The sequence below is a fragment of the Hirundo rustica genome, chromosome 7 (genome assembly GCF_015227805.2).
Source record: "Hirundo rustica isolate bHirRus1 chromosome 7, bHirRus1.pri.v3, whole genome shotgun sequence".
Classification (NCBI taxonomy): Eukaryota; Metazoa; Chordata; class Aves; order Passeriformes; family Hirundinidae; genus Hirundo; species Hirundo rustica.
In genome coordinates this window covers 3,182,833-3,190,704 of record NC_053456.1, presented here as the reverse complement: position 1 = coordinate 3,190,704, position 7,872 = coordinate 3,182,833, and the positions used below count along the sequence as shown (strand labels likewise).

The window sequence follows — 7,872 nt, the reverse complement described above, 5'->3', positions numbered from 1 at the left end:
CTTTCCAGGTACTCATTAAAAAGTTTCCATGGAGCCTTTTATTCTGTTTGATCAAATTTGCCTGTAGCTAAACTTGGCTACTTTTGTTTTCAAACACACGAGTATGAAGGCACTGGCACGCATTTGAATGAAAAGTACAAGCTGAATAATAGTAATAATAAAAGCAGCAAAGTAAAACACAGGCTTCAAAACATGAATGCAAGCACTGTGATTTGTCTTGGAAGAGCTGAGGCTCTGAACTGTCGCAGGACCACGTGGCCCCTGTGGTGGAGCAAACCCTCCCAGCCCAACGGTTGTTCGGGGAGAGAGCCAAGTGACACAGTTAAATAACAACTGTGCTAAAATCCTCACTGCTCCAGCGCTGCGCAGAAAGGGACGAGGCTGTGACAAGAGTGCCTGGATTCTGAATTTCTGCGTGTGAAGTGTTTCGGTACCAAACCCAGTCCATGCAGTATCCGCATTCCGTTCTGGTGGCTGTATTTTTACAGCAGCGAAGCACCCCCGGGATCCTAAAACTTATTTTTTTCAGATGTCAGTGTGCCCAAAGGGGCCAGCTATAGATAAGACCCTTTTATTAGAGGGATTTTTGCTGTGTCCTCCGTCCCTCAGAGCACCCTGGCTGCTCCCATGGGGCTGCACCAGCCCCAGATACTCCACTTATGAAACAGAGCAGGGTTTAAAACCCAAACTCTTCTCTCTACTGCTCATTTAGTCCAACCAAATGTATTTTATTGTTGTTTCTTGACTTTTTCTTTGCAGACACAATTCCTCTGGGCTATTGTTATTCCAACAAAGAAGGGGGAGGATAGGCTCAGCAAAGTCACTCTGTGGCTTTCTGGTGAGGAATTAAGAAATACTCTAACAGTTTAATAATGATAATCTCCAAATAGTTCATAATGGCATTAAGGGTAATTAATGACATTTGAACAGCAAGAGTACTTAATCCCTAGGGAAATATGATAGCCACAATTTTATTTACATCTGAAGTTGTTTCAAAGTTAAAGTGAAAAGAGTAATCTGTTTTTTAAAATGGTTTTGTTCTTGCACTCTTTCAGATTTTATCTTAATTTATTATAAGCAAATAAAAATAATAGTTCTTTTTACGAATAATAAAAACTGCCTTCCATTTTAGATCCAGCATTAGGTTAAAAATAAAGAGGAACTCTTATATGTTTCCCGTGGGATTAAGATTTTCTGAAAATTATAAATCACCAGTGATACTGTGGCTTACAAAGAAGGATAAATTCTTCTAAAAGACCCACATATTTACATTTTAAAAACATTTTTCATAGCCTTTAAAGCCATTAAAAGAACTTAAATAATTTTGAGGATAAATGCTGTGTGCTTTACCTTTTATGTTTTAGCAGCAGTTCTTATTTTCCCTCCGTGCAGCTGACCTCCCTAAACCTTTGAAAAATGCTGTTACATCCTTTTACGTTTTCTCAACTTTACAATGAGGGGAAAAATAACTCCTGTGATAGTTTTCGAGATAATACTCGAAGCAGCCTGATTCAGATGTTTAGCTTTCGAAAGTCAACAGAAGGAAAAGGGTTTCGTTGACCTTGGGTTTTGAGAATAAATAGGATAACACCTGATTCGAGACAGGAAGCTTTAGTTGGGGTAAATATGCAGAGCAAAGCAGAGGGTGTCAATCCAGTTTAGCATTTGAATGCAGCCTCTGCTCTTTTGGTTATGCTCTGGAGCCTGTTTCTACTTTTGGCTCTTAAATTCCACAGAACTTCTGTAAAATCAGCAGGGACAGTGCTAATAAATTTATAATGTTGTTTTGTATTTCTGAACATAGTACCTCAGTAATTAGGTGAAATATTTATGATGAATATAAAACAATGCAAATTCATTTGTTTGCCTGAAAGCCAGCTTGTTATTTATTTAGATTTATCTTTGAATGATTCTTAAATTGAATCACAGTATGAATGAGGGTGATATTTAAAGCAGAGAAAATTCACTATAGTGTATTGATGCATTACACTGTATTAGCAAGTGTTAAAGCTATGCAGAGGATGACTAAAAAAAAATGCAGAAAACAGAAAAAAAACACTTTGATGTGAGAATAATTCCTTTTTTGTCTTATTTTTGGTAGGAATTCCACAAGCTGACTTAATTCCCCTCTGCTGAAATATTTAATAAATCTTGTGTTTCATTATAGTGGCTATACATATGTGAGCTGGATCCTGAATCACAGGACAGGTAAGAGTAGGTTCAGCGTAACGGGATCCAATTTTCACCTCAGCTGGCTGTGTTTTCCTTCATGGACTACTACTTCCAGTTGTTTTTGTCATTTACTATTTTCAATCTTCTAATTAATTCCAATCCAATGGATGCAGTGACCTATGAGAGGAAATGTCTGTGCAAAGTGTCCCTGTGTTGATGATTATGAACTAAATTGTTTACTTTGTTTGGATTTTTTTTTCCTTCCCTAAGTGAAAAAAATCTTCTAAAAATAACTTCCTTTGCAAACATAATACTGTTGCTCTCCTCGGCTTTCTATTTGACAGTCATCATTTTCATATCATGGCTAAAGAAGGTTATCTTAAGGTAAAAAATAAAAAAGGAATACATATATATATTCAGTTTGAAAAGGATGTTTTATTTTGAAGCCTTTATGTGAGAAAGTGTGCATCCACTAATAGGAGCAGCTACAGATTTTTATGATATTTTATCTAATTTAGGGTGTACTGCTAATGTGCTGAAAAATTGTAGAAGCTCACAGCTGGGAAGACTTCACTAATAGACACTTTTAGCAGTGTGGGATATGAACATATCTGCTGCTTCTTGCTTGATCCTGGTTTTGGCAAAACAGCCCTGAGCGATCAAAGTTGACCATCTCTTACGCAAATTAAGCAAGAACAATTTCCATAAGTTTCTGTCACTGTCAAATCTACAGCCAATACCTGGATGTTTAGTGAACATATGGCCAATTGGGAGCTTTATTCCCCGGTTTTATCATCATTTTACGCTTGTTTTGAGCATATAAATAGATGTTAAAATAGCTTTGCCTCATTACAGGATGGCATCTAGGCTGTGATGTTCAGACCGAGAGCAGGGCTCCCGGACAAAAGCAGGGAATGAAGCTTCTACCTTATGGTGTCTTATGTCGCCACCAAATGTGCTGCCACCGGAGCACAGGGACTGCGATACATGAGCAGGTGGGGACACAGGAACGAGCTCGGTGCTCCAGTGCTGCTCTGTGACATGTTCAGCCCAAGGTGGAGGTGGGCACCTGCCGGGATTTGCAGGTTGGTGTTTCTGCTTTTTTGTTGTCTTCCTAATATCTTAAGAGGGAGAGGAAAAGAGAACACGTGTGCCCTCTCCATAGGGAAATGGGAAATCTGTTTACCTGGGATATGGAGAAGGCCAAGCTACCCCAGGAGTTGTTTATTTTTGCCTGACTTTTCACTGGGAAGTGCTCCATTCACACCAACCAAAGTGCAGAAAGCAATGGCAGGGACTGGTAGAATGGAGAGCCACCTGTAGAAGATCAGGTGTGAGATCATCTAAAGGACAAGAAGCTGCACAAGTCATGGAACCTGAGGAGACACGTTTATGTGTGTCCTGAGGGAACTGGTGGATGAAGTTGTTGGGACCCTGTCCATCATGTTTGAGAAGTTACTGGCTGCAAAGGTGAAACAGAACTCTCTGTTTTTAAAAAGGGGGAAAAAGGAAAGTGTTCACCTGTGCCTAGCAAGATGATGGAGGAGATCCTCCTGGAATCTGTGCTAATGCACATGGAAAATAAGGAGGTGATTTGTGACAGCCAACATGACTTCACTGCTGGGAAATAGCGCCTGATGTGACAGGGTTAGAGTGCTGTGGGTAACGAAGGAGTGACCGACACCGTCTACCTAGAACCGTGCAAAGGACTTGACTCTGTCCTGCGGTACATCCTTGTCTCTGAACTGGAGAGATTTAAAGGACTACGTTTTCAATAAATCACTCATGCCTGCTGCTCACTTTCTGGGCTCTTAAAAATTATCTGAAACACACCGAAGACATAGAGGAGCGCTCAGTAAATTTAGTTGGCTTGAAATGTGCTACTGCGTGTTACTATGAGAATGCTGTTCGGAGTCTCTTACTGCTACATGCCTCTTTTGGAAAACAATTTCCTTTTTGGAAATGCAAATCAGGCACCATGGTTTGATGCCATAGTAGGACTGGGAAGTTTGGGTCTGATACAGAGATATTAGTCACAGAAGAGGTAATTCAGTGCCATGCTATAACATTTATTACCACAGAAATTCTATTAATGATTCTGCCTTGGAAAATTAAATCCATCCATGATGGGAAGTCCTTGTCCCTTTTCCTGCTCCTACGCTAAAAGGTCTTGTTAAAATGTCCTTCTTTACAGGCATTCCCAGGAAAAAGATGAAGTTGTCAGCTTCAGTAAGTGCAACAATGCTCCTCCTCTTCAAACCTCAGTGGTATGAAATTTTCAGCTTTTTTATCATTTTTAAGATATAAAAAAATTATTTCTCCTGGTGAGTTGCCCATATGGAGAGATTTAAAGAAATATATGAGGCATATTCATAGCAAAGAACAAGCAAACATTCCCACTCTCTCAATTACTTTTGATTAAAAAAAAAAAAAAAAAGGTATTCTTGAGCAAATCTCATAATTTTAAGGCTGTCTCAAGGCTTCAGAGCCTTGAGCTGGCAATGGCACAGAGGTGGGGGGTGTTCTGTGGAACGGTATGGGAGGTGAAGTCCCGTGATCATTTCCATCCAGCTCCAAAAACGAGGCTAAAATACCCCTCATTGAAGGAACATTTTGGTTAATGTTATATTTCCTGATATTCCCGGATCACATGTGCCGTAGAGTCACAAGATTGTTTAAAAATCTAAAGATAGAGCTCAAAATACTCAAAATAGGACTTTGAGTGGTATAAATAACAATTTAAACCAGGGTGCAGAAATAGCTCGTGCTCAGCTCCTTGTCTCTTGGCAAGGCAGTGGTGGCAACAGGGCTCCAGCCCACGCTGTCACTCCTTGAGCTATGCTGCTCCCCTGGGCTTCCCCATCCCACTCCAGATCCCAAACTCACCATGACACCCATGGCTGTGGTTGGAATTAGTAGAATTGTAGCTTGGTTTGGGTTGGAAGGGACCTTAAAGGTTGTCATTGCAACCCCCTGCTGTGGGCAGGGACACCTTCCACTGTCCCAGGCTGCTCCAAGCCCCATCCAGCCTGGCCTTGGACACTTCCAGGGATCCAGGGACAACCACAGCTTCTCTGGGCACCCTGTGCCGGGGCCTGCTCACCCTCAAAGTAAGGATTTTATTATTATTATTATTATTATTTTTAAATATCTAGTCTAAACCCATTCTTCAGTTTGGAGCCATTCCCCCTTGTCCTGTCACTCCAGGCTCTTGTAAATAGTCCCTCTTCGTTCTTTCTGTGGGTTCCTTTCCAGTTGTGGAAGGCTGGAATTAGGTCACAGTGAAGATTCTGTTCTCCAGGTTGAGCATTCCCAACCATCTCAGCATTTCCTCATCGAAATCCACTCCTCTAATTTGCTCCTCTAGACTCACTCCAACAGCTCCGTGTCCTTCCTGTGCTGGGGACACCAGAGCTGAAGGCAGCCCTGCCTGGACTCAGGGTGGAGCAGAGGGGCAGGATGACCTCCCTTAACTGTTTGGTCGATATAAATAGTAATATTTTACTGAGCAGACATGCTAAGTTTTTAGCCTTGGTTTGCTGATGTCATTTTAGAAAAGTAGTTGAAAGTGGCTCATGAGAAGTTAAAAGTGCATTTGTTCTGAGAAAGAAAAAAAAAAAGGAAATTAACAATATTTTTTTAATTATAATGACTTAAAATATCAGATGGGCTTTGCTATTAAATCTTCAGTACGTTTTTAGTAAGGGGACTACTCGTTCTCCCTCCACCCCCACAAGAAACCCACCCCAAACCCACATTTATGTTGTTAATAGCATAACTGCCTCAGCCCTAAGATGTGATTCTCTGCTGCAGTTGACAGTGCTGGGGAAATAGCTGGCTAAGTGATTCTTGGATTTTAAACCACAAAATGCTGATCATGAGTCCAAAACTCACTTTTCAACTTTGGGAGGAACAGGATTTTGACCTCAGAAAAGGCACAGTGCCTGTACTCATTAACATCCTTGTGGATATCTCCTTCTTTAAAGGAAGGTCCACTGGAATAGACCATAGGACATGAAGAAAATAAAAGTCACAGACTATGGGTTTGTAGTGAAGTCATGGTAATAATGAAAAATGACAAAGAAGTAAACATGAGAACTCGGAAACCAAATTTTACCCAGAAATTGAACTGCAGTTATTTTCACTGCTCTTACTGGCTTTCTGAAAGCCCCTTGTGCTAAGAGTTTTATGTCCATACATTTAAGTGGAGATCAGATACTATACCAGTAGAAAAATTTGCTTTAATTACAAGATGAAAATAATTTTTAATGGAAATTGAAGTCGTTTAGGTCTCAATCGTGCAAAGAGTTTCATTCTTGTGTTTAATTAGTGTTAATGTCTCTAAGCAGTCCCATGATGAATCCTATTGATGAAAATAGTGCTGCTCAATTTGGGTACAGCTAAACATAAAAATGTGTCTTTGCAGGGTTAAAGGCTTGGTTTGTAATTGCACAGATTGATTTTTCACTCGAGATCTTGAAAAGAAAAGCTTGAATTCTGTGTTACAAATACATTTTGGTTTCACGATTTTATTGCCCTGGTCACTAAGACGAAGGCTGGACATGGTAACCTGTTGACTTAAGCTACACAGAGTCCTTGCTCTTGTCCCTAAGAAAAGATTTAAAATCCTTATCATTTTCCTAGTCTGATTTCCACCCTGTCTTAGCCTGCTGTTCCCACTAACAAAAGTATTTCCACCATCCCTCAGAGCAAAGCAAAGCAAGAGCAAATTATTCAGAGTAGCCACCTGCTTCTGCGGTTTAGATCATGTAATCAAAGAACAAGAGCACTACAGTGATGGAACATTCATTTCAGATAGCAAATAATTTATCATTTATTGTGAGGAATAGTGTCCTCAGTGTTTTAGGACACAGTGATCCCTGCTTATCAGTTGGTTACCACAAAAAGGTCAAATATTCTGAATTTTTGATTGCACACTGTACTTGTTGTAACACAATACTTCTCCCAAATTAAAAAAACAAATGAGGCCAGAAGATGTTTGTCCCATTAGCAATGTGTAACTGAAAGTCTGCAAATAATTAGATATCTAGGATACAGTAAACTGGTAAACATCTTAAATTATTAAAGATATTAATAAGGAGCACTGAGGAGTTATTTTTCCAACTAAGAAATGATTTTCTGATGAAAGGGAGAAAAAATATTCTGTGTCAGTGAAAACTTTGTACATGCTGATGCTGAAAAGCCCATGAAATTAAGTAAATTTCCAAGAGATAAAACTTTATTGTCCTGGAAGAACATATATATATATATATATATGTATGTGAGACATCTGTGTACACCTCTTCTCATAATCTCTCAACGTTTTGAATTTCTATTACAATTTTACTAAAACTTCAGACTATCAAAGAGACTCCTTTCACTAGGAAAATGGGGATTGCACACATGAGGTTGGGAAGCTTTGAGTGGGGATTTGTGTCCGTGTATATTTTGTCATGAGTTATGCCAGACTAAAAATAGAGTTTTTCCCAGTCTGGTGTTCTATCTGCCTTTGTTCTGTTATGAACATAAGGAGTAATATTAACTTCCTTACAGTAAAAAAAAAAGAAAACAAAACCACATTATATTCTTGTTTCGCTAGGTGAAGGAGGCTGGAAAAAGCTTTATTTTATTAATTTCCCTCTCAGCATCTTCCCAGTGCTATTTTACCATCAGCCGCTAATGTTGATTATTTTTAACTAC

The 7,872-nt window shown here is 39.5% G+C and overlaps 1 long non-coding RNA gene across 1 annotated transcript; it reads left to right on the top strand.

The window, feature by feature from the left end:
* The first annotated feature begins 759 nt into the window (after positions 1 to 759).
* On the top strand, positions 760 to 3,225 carry LOC120755182 (uncharacterized). The gene is made up of 3 exons (XR_005701659.2): positions 760 to 838; positions 2,168 to 2,208; positions 3,028 to 3,225. It is a non-coding gene; the product is annotated as an uncharacterized LOC120755182 (long non-coding RNA).
* Positions 3,226 to 7,872: the final 4,647 nt, after the last annotated feature.